Below are 8,591 nucleotides of genomic sequence, written 5' to 3' on the forward strand. Positions count from 1 at the left end.
GGTTGTAGCACTTAGTAGGAGTTGAGTAGACGAATATAGGAAGGTACTCTTGCATATTCAACTGCCTTGTAATTGGTTTGTGCTCTACCTTTAAAGAGCTCAGTATTGGATTCAAAAAGCCCGGAGGACTCTGGGGACTGGACGTAGGCAGAGAGGCCGAACCAGGATAAGTGATACTGAGTAATCTCTAAACTCTCTCTTATAATTGCATGTGTTGTTTGCTTTATTTACTCAGCATATATAAATTGCCTAAGCTGATCTTGAGTAAGTAAGTGGTGCTGAGTTAGAAGCTGACCTCCAAGAGTGTCAATTCTTAACTCTCAAGAAAAAAACTTTGGTCAACATCTGACTAAAGCTGTCCTGAGATATATCTCACCAAGCTGACCAAAGGCTAAGTTAATAAATTCTCAAAATAACTTCCAGTCAGCTTAATTAAAACGCTAAAAAGTTATATTAGTTCCTAACCCCCCCCCTTGGAACTAATTACCAGGGACCAACAGAAAACCCCGAAGCCCATTTGTACGGGTATGTGTGCGCTATGTTAGGGAGCTATACAAGGTGGAAGATGTCGCTCCATGGTTCTATCTGTCGCTGGTAGGCGAACCTTTGAGGTGGTTTCAGTCGCTACCTGACTCGACTAAGCATGATTGGTCACTGATGTCAAACTTGTTTTTGATGAAGTATAGAAAGGCTAAGGCACAGGTGGTGAAACATAGCGCGATGCAAATTGGGCCTGTCAGACGCCCGTTGCCAACTGTCAGTAAGTATAATGAAGCTAAGGACCCCATGGAGCACCTACATTTTTATCTGTCCGCTATGGGTCCCCTGGGCTTCAAAGAGGAGGAAATTACGAGTTTGTTTTGCAACTCGTTGGCAGGGAATCACTGGTATGGTACATGTCTCTTCTGATGCACGTTAAAGTAAGTTGGGCGGAAATGACTAAGAGGTTCATCAAGAAATACACCGCATGGGGACATCTAGAGGAAATGCTTGAGTCACCCAATGAGGAGACACTAGAGGCGGTATTAACCATGGCTAAGTACAAGGGAGATGAGAACCTCGTCGATCACATAAACCGTTTCCGTGCCTACATGTATGACACAGGACTCTATCGCAGTGAGTTGATTCATCATTTTCCAAAGACACTAACAGGGGAAGCTTTAATGTAGCACCAAATGCTCTCGGGGAAGACAAAAGGGGGACTGGGGATCCCTCGTGGAGGCCTTTGTACGGAGATATGAGACATACATTCCGTGGACAAGGTCGTTGGAGGATCTAGAAAGGATCAAGCAGTTTCCCGAGGAAGCATTCGTGGATTACGCAAAAAGATGGAGGTTCAAATATGCCTCATGTCAGATCACTTTGAGCGATTGGGAGCAACTTATGTGCATTCGAAAGGGTGCTATTCCGCTTGTGGCAAAGAGGTTGAACGGGGTGTTCTTGAGGGATTATGACGAGCCTATAGGCTAGGCTCGGTATGGATCATCAGACCCTTCTTACGTAAATCTGAACGTCCCTCACATGATGGATCTGATGGTCGTGGATATCTGGGGAAGTTCCTCGGATGAGGAAGGTATCAATCAGAGAGCTCCAATCAATATCAGGGATGAGTTTGATGATGAGCCGGAAATTGCTGTAATGTTGGAGTCGGGCCGTAGCGACAAGGGAAAGATTCTGTCGGGATTTGAGATCTTCAATGATGTTAACAATTGGGGCAAAGGAAAGGCAAGCTGCTTCATAAAAGAGGTCGTGATGCTTGACCTGAATGCTGAGGAGCAGGTTATCACTACATAGGCAACCGCGGGAGCGGTGGATGAGCCAAGCACCTCCAAGGCCCACGGAGGGTTTGACTTCGTCCTCCATCAAGATGCGGTGTGTGCAAATGGTGTGGGGCTAATCCCTTTAATGTCGTGAATGGTCCATCCAAATGCGCCTTTGTGTTTTTGTAACACCGCAACCAATGCTTCCTCCATTTCCTCTATCAAAAGTGAAGATATAACAACGGGTAAGAAACTAGGAGGTTGCAAAAACACATATTTCAAATTAGGAGGCAATGGTTTAAGTTCCAAAGTCGGAGGCTCTTCGAGAGATGACTTCGGTTTTGCTTTGCTATCCCGGTCCAAACCCTCGAACCGGCTCCTTGCCAACAGACATTGTTCTATCTTGGAGGAGTATTCAAACGGCTTGTTCAATGGCTCCTCATCCAAATGCTCATTACCATTTGTATCCGAAAAGGTTTCCACGGAAGACCTATCATAAAAATCCTCAACAAAAAGATCAATAGAGTCTATGGAATTTAAAAAGTTACAATCCTCCATGGTATGAGACGGGAATTTCATGGAGTTGTACACGTTAAACACTACCTCTTCGTCTTGCAACCGTAGAATAAGCTTACCCTCATGGACATCAATGAGAGTCCTACCCGTTGCAAGAAATGGTCGTCCTAGGAGGATCGGTACCGAGTCGTCTTCCGCCATGTCGAGCACCACAAAATCGGCGGGGAAAATGAACTTGTCCACTTTCACTAAGACATCCTCCACAACTCCTTTTGGCCGGGCAATGGATCTATCGGCCAATTGGAGCGTGATATTGGTAGGCTTTGGCTCTCCCAAGCCGAGCTTCCTAAAAACAGACAAAGGCATTAGATTGATACTAGCACCTAAATCACATAAAGCTCTACTAAACTCAACATTACCAATCGTGCATGGAATAGAAAAACTTCCTAAATCTTTGAGTTTAGGTGGGAGTTTATTTGTTATAATCGCGGAGCATTCCTCCGTAAGCGTTACAGTTTTATTATGTTCTAACTTCCTCTTTTTGGCGAGGATTTCTTGAAGAAACTTTGCATAGGTGGGCATTTGTTCCAATGCCTCCGCAAACGGGATGTTAATGTGAAGTTTCTTAAAAATTTCCAAAAACTTGCCATATTGGTGATCCAATTTTTCCTTTTTAAGTCGTTACGGAAAAGGGAGCTTCGGTACATAAGCCCCAATTGGATCACACACATTCTCATTCTTATCCGAGGAAGTCATGGGTTTCGGATTCGAACCGGGGTTGCTTACCACTTCTGGTTCGTCACTTACCTTTGGAGCGGTTGGAATCGCCTTTGGAACTGGTGGTTCCAAACTCTTACCACTACGGAAAGTTATTGCTTGTGCGGTCTCCCGGTTCTTGGGCCTCGGGGTTTGTTCGGTGTTAGTCGGGAGAGACCCATGTTGTCTCTCTTGTTGTTGGCGATTCAATTGGGCCACTTGATGTCCCAAATCTCTGCAAAAAGCCTCATTGTCAGCAAGACGGGAAGATATTTCCTTAAGGAGGTTAATTACCGTAGAGTCTTGTGCATTGCTAGGAGGTTGAGAACTTTTTCCTCCAAGCGTTGGGGGATTGGCCCAATCCTTGCTCCTTGAACTCATTATGGAATCCGGATGGGGGCTTCAACACATTTTGATTGTTGCCATAAGACAAGTTCGGGTGTTGGTGTTGAGGCCTCCATCCGTTGTTATTATTATTACGGTGGTGATAAGCATTCGAGTTATGGTAGGAGTTATAATTAGAATTATACCTTGGTTGCCCCCCTACATAACTTACGCTTTCGGCATCGCCGGCAAAAGGGCTTCCGGCTTGACAATCTTTACCATGGTGGTCACCACCGCAATGCGAGCACATCAGGACCTGTGCTGTATTCTTGAGGCTTATTTGTGCCATTAAAGCGTCTAGCTTTTTATTCATCTCAACCATGGAGATCTTGGGAGCCTCGTCTTCCACGGCAAATGTTTGATGTCGCGAGGGTCCAGAAAGCCGATCTTCTTGCCACTGGACACTTTTCCTAGCTAATTCGTGGATGAGCTCATAAGCCTCGCTTGCCGATTTTCGAAACAAATCCCCACCTGCAGCGGAATCAACGGTTGCACGATTAGTGGGGGTTAAACCATGGTAGAATGTACTTACCAAATCATGCTTAGGGATGTCATGGTGGGGGCAGTTTCGGAGCAACTTCCGGAACCTAGCCCAAGCTGAATGAAGGGCCTCACATTCAAGTTGCCTAAAGCACGTGATATCGTTCCTCAACTTAACCGTTTTGGATGGTGGGAAGTAGTAGGAAAGGAACTCCTTCTCAAGCTCCTCCCATGATGTAATTGATCCCGCCTCCAACGAGTGCAACCACTCCAATGCTTGTCCTGTCAAAGAGAAAGGAAACAACTTTAGTCGTACAACTTCAATCGGAACACCGTTCTGCCGAGAAGTTTCGGCACACATAAGAAATTTATCGAGATGTTCGTTAGGGTTTTCATGGGGTTCCCCTCCGAATTGACCAAGCTGTTGGATCAGTTGGATCATGCTAGTTTTTATTTCATATGTGTTGGCCGGAATGGTGGGAGCGACGATTCCGTTGCGATTTTGAGGGCGATGCGGAGCAAGAATCTCCATCATCGATCGCGTGTCATTGCCTCCTCCATTGCGGTTGTTGTTCACGGGTTGAATAGGCGGCCTTTGGTTGGCCTCGGGTTGGTTAACTTCATTGTTGAGGTTGGCCATTTTCTCTCTCCGAATCCTACAAAGAGTACGTTCAATTTCAAGATCAATAGGAACGAGAGTATCACTCCGAGATCGGGTGCACATAAAATAAAGAAGTAGATAATGAAATTTTAAGTACACAAAGAATGTTGTTAGTAGAAGGTAGTATAAACAATTTATACAAAAAGAATGCTTAAACTAACAATAAAACGTTTTTGTCTAATATTGCAAGAAATTATAAATCCCCGGTAACGGCGCCAAAAACTTGATGAGTGTTCGGTAGAGCTCTAAATATATATTATGATAAGGACGTTACGACTATGGATGTGATCTTCCTAAATGTTCTATCTCTACTAGACACTACTACTTAGGGGCAAGTGTACCCCGTCGTATCAATTAATAATCCGGTTAAGACCGGGTATCGAACCCACGGGATTCATAACTACAAGTATTAAACGACTCGGTTTTATACGTTATCTAAGCGGTGAATACTTTGGGTTGATTTGGGAAACAACTACAAGCTACTCCTAACTATGGGTGAGATAGATTTATATAACGAAGACTCTATGAAGTGATATGGATGGCGATAAGTTATAAGTATGATAAACAATGACTCCGAATATATACGGTTGATGATTTACTCTTGTAATGACGACTATGTGTAGTTGGACCGACCCGTGAAGTACTTAAACTACGTGGTTCCTAGTCAAGACGTGTCTAATACTAGGGATTAGAAACTAGGGCCCGTAAGTTCCGTGGCTTGTCAATTCCTACGGTTTTCGATGCGTCACTTCCGGTAAGGCAACACCTATGTGAATCCCTAAAGATAGCCTGAATGGCGTCGGAAATCGCGCTCCCCTACACAATAATCAATTACAAATATCAAAACACGTAGCAAACATCAACACATATAGAGAAACAGAAATTGTAAATCATATGTTATAAATGTGGAAAGTGTAAATACGGAATACAACCAAGCCTAGTACATAGGAAGAGTACAAGCTAATTAGCAAGTGAAAAGGGAAGAATCAGCCCTCGGAACTAGCTAACCGGACTCAAGGCCGTCTCTTAGGACTTGGAGGTGGAACTCTCGAGCTTGGTGAACGAGGATGGAATGGAACCTTTACGTAGTAACGGAATACACGAACAAGGTCTCAAGGTGATAGAGTTTTGCTATGTAAAATCTGAATGTCTAAATGAGTGTTAATCACTCTTATTTATACACATCAAGCTAGGGGTAAAATTGTAAATTCACAAGATACAAGCATAGAGATACATTATTTCTGCAGTTTTCCCATGACACGCCCCGCGTAGGGTTGAGAACGCCCCCGCGTATTGGCCCATTCCGTTAATAATTTCCTGCGTGTGGACCGGATTCAGAACAGTTGTCTCAAACACGCCCCGCGTAGACTGATAGACGCTCCGCGTATTTGAGCTCCTGAGATTTAATAGCTTGAATCGTGCCTTTTACGCCATGCGTAGCCTAGAGGACGCCTCGTGTATTTGAGTTCCTAGTTCTTTGGATTGAAGAATTCCCAAATACGCCTCGCGTGTAAGGTGGGACGCCGCGCGTTGAGCCTCTTGACTTGGGAGACCATGCAGTCTGACCTTCATGATTGAGCTTATCATTGCTTATACGCTATGCGTGGTGGTTCATACGCCTCGCGTATCAGTAGGTATGTCCCACGTGGTGCCTGTGGACTGAGCAGTCAGTTCTGACTAGATATCACACGCCCCGCGTGGAGGTTGATACGCCCCGCGTATGTCGGTGGGATTTTGCTCCTTACTCGTACCTGAAATACAATTCTCGAGAGCCGAGTTAGCTTGACGTTTTATTTTCTAAATTTAATCAAAAATAGAGACAATTAACCGAAAGTACGAATTTTATTTTGATTTTGTTATTTTATTAAAAACTCCTTATTTTTGTAATTAAACTTATTTATTTAGTCCTAGATTAAACTGTAAACCACGCTAAAAGATAGGGACGAAACGCCCCTATCAGAGATCACCATCACCCCTTCTTATCTTGCCATACTGCTAGATCTAAAAGAAGAAGGTGCAGAACTACGATGCACAAATGATTACAAGAGGGTTGAGTACAAGGCTGAGTTCTGTAAACCTAAGAACCACGTTGGTGAAGTCTCCAGTACTAATTTGGGTCAGCCTCAAAGACAGGCACATTACATCCTGACTAACTACCTTTTTCCCAAGGTCAACGCCTCCTCCTCGGCCTCAAACTTTGAGCAATGCTTCATCTGGCATATGCTCAACTATCAACCACTCAACATGCCCGTCTTCCTCATTGGGGCTTTCCAACGCAGCACCAGGATTCTGAGGATGGGTTCTCTCATCACCAAAATTCTTCAAGATCACAAGGTCAGCTTAAAAGGGGAAATCGATGTAGAGGGCACTGAAATCACCTCAGGAATCCTGTTCGGGTTAGCTCACAGCCTTCCTTTCAAATCTAAGAAAGGAAAGGAAACTATGGTTGAAGAAGAACCTGCTGAGCTACCTAAGAAAGGAAAGAAAACCATGGTTGAAGAAGCATCTGTTGAACAACCCAGGAAGAACAAGAAGAGGAAAGCTGACCCATCCTCAACACCGACAGCCAAAGACATTAATCAAACTATGAAGAAGATCAGGCTGGCGATAAAGGAGAAGAAAGTTGCTCATGCTGAGCCAGCTCAAAAGAAACCAGAGTCAGCTGAAAGAAAGAAAAAGCGAGCTAAGCCTAAGGAAGAAAGTGAGGAGACACTTGAGGAACCTCTAAAGAGGAAGAAAACCTCTAGGATGACGTCGTTGGATGCTGCTCCACTCGACTTCGTCATCTCAAAGGATTCACATTTTCTACGAAGTCAGGAAATCGACTTGGAAAAGACTTCTTGCAGTCAGGAGGAAGAGCACGATTGCACTGAGGAACAGCCTGAAGCTGATGAGATGCAACCTGCTGAGCCAAGTAACACAGCTACTGCTGAGCACGCTGTTGAACAAGGAGCTGAGTCACCAGTGAAGAACAAGGTTGTTAAAGACCTTTATGCTGACTTTGGACTCAACTCCTCTCCTGAGTCCCCAGAACCTATCTCTGTTGTCCCTTCTCCTCCAACCAAAAATCATAAGGGAAGCATTGAAAAGCGGTTCAAGTGGAAGGCACAAAAGCCTAACCTCATAGATCTCCTCTATGATTCTCCGCTAAGGGACCCCATCACTGACCTAACTGGGCTACAATTCAGCTTCTTCACCAACATAACTGAGCCCACTCCAAGTCAAGTCAAGGAAAATCAAGCATCTGTTCCTCAGACTCGGGAACAAGCCGACCCCCAACTCCAAAAGGGGAATCCTTCTGCAGACACTACTGCTCCACCTTCAACTGAGCAAGTGCTCGAAGTTCCCGCTGCTCAACCCAACGAGCTAGCAACGGAAAACACTCCTGGTAAAGACAGTTCTGAGTTGCCTCACCCTCAAGCTTCAACTCAACTCCAGGCTGACACTGAGCAGGTAAATACCTCTGCTGGGCCAACACTTCCAACTCCTACCGAGCAGTTAGTCAGCCAGTCAGTTCCTGCTGCTGGCGGTCATAATAAGGATGCCACTCATGACCAAGCTGGAACCTCTACTTCTGGTCAGCAACCTAATATCAATATATCGGCTGCTGACAAAGAAACGACCCTTGAGACTTCGCAGATGCGTACAAATTTCTCAACGCCTCTGAGTCAGGATGTCGAATCATCAACTCAGCCCATATGCTTCTACAAGCAATTGACCAGTCTCAAGCCAATACTGCTGGGTCCGCTCCTGCTGAGTCTACTCAACTCTCATCCATTACTCAACTTCTGACCGAACTCAAAGGTCTCAAGGAGCTGATGAATGTTATGACTTCCTTAGTCTCTCATCAGCCCAAGCAGGAATTCATGGTCAAGCTGGCGGAACTTCAGCTGATGATGGTAAATCCGATGGACTCAATTGAAGGGAAAATCAATGCCCTATCTGTTGTGAACTCATCATCCGCAACTTCTGCTGAAGTCACTCAGCATTTCACCCAGCTGACCGCTGAGCTAATCGGAGCTCATGAACTTATC

The sequence above is a fragment of the Euphorbia lathyris genome, chromosome 4 (assembly GCF_963576675.1).
Source record: "Euphorbia lathyris chromosome 4, ddEupLath1.1, whole genome shotgun sequence".
In the NCBI taxonomy this organism is placed as follows: Eukaryota; Viridiplantae; Streptophyta; class Magnoliopsida; order Malpighiales; family Euphorbiaceae; genus Euphorbia; species Euphorbia lathyris.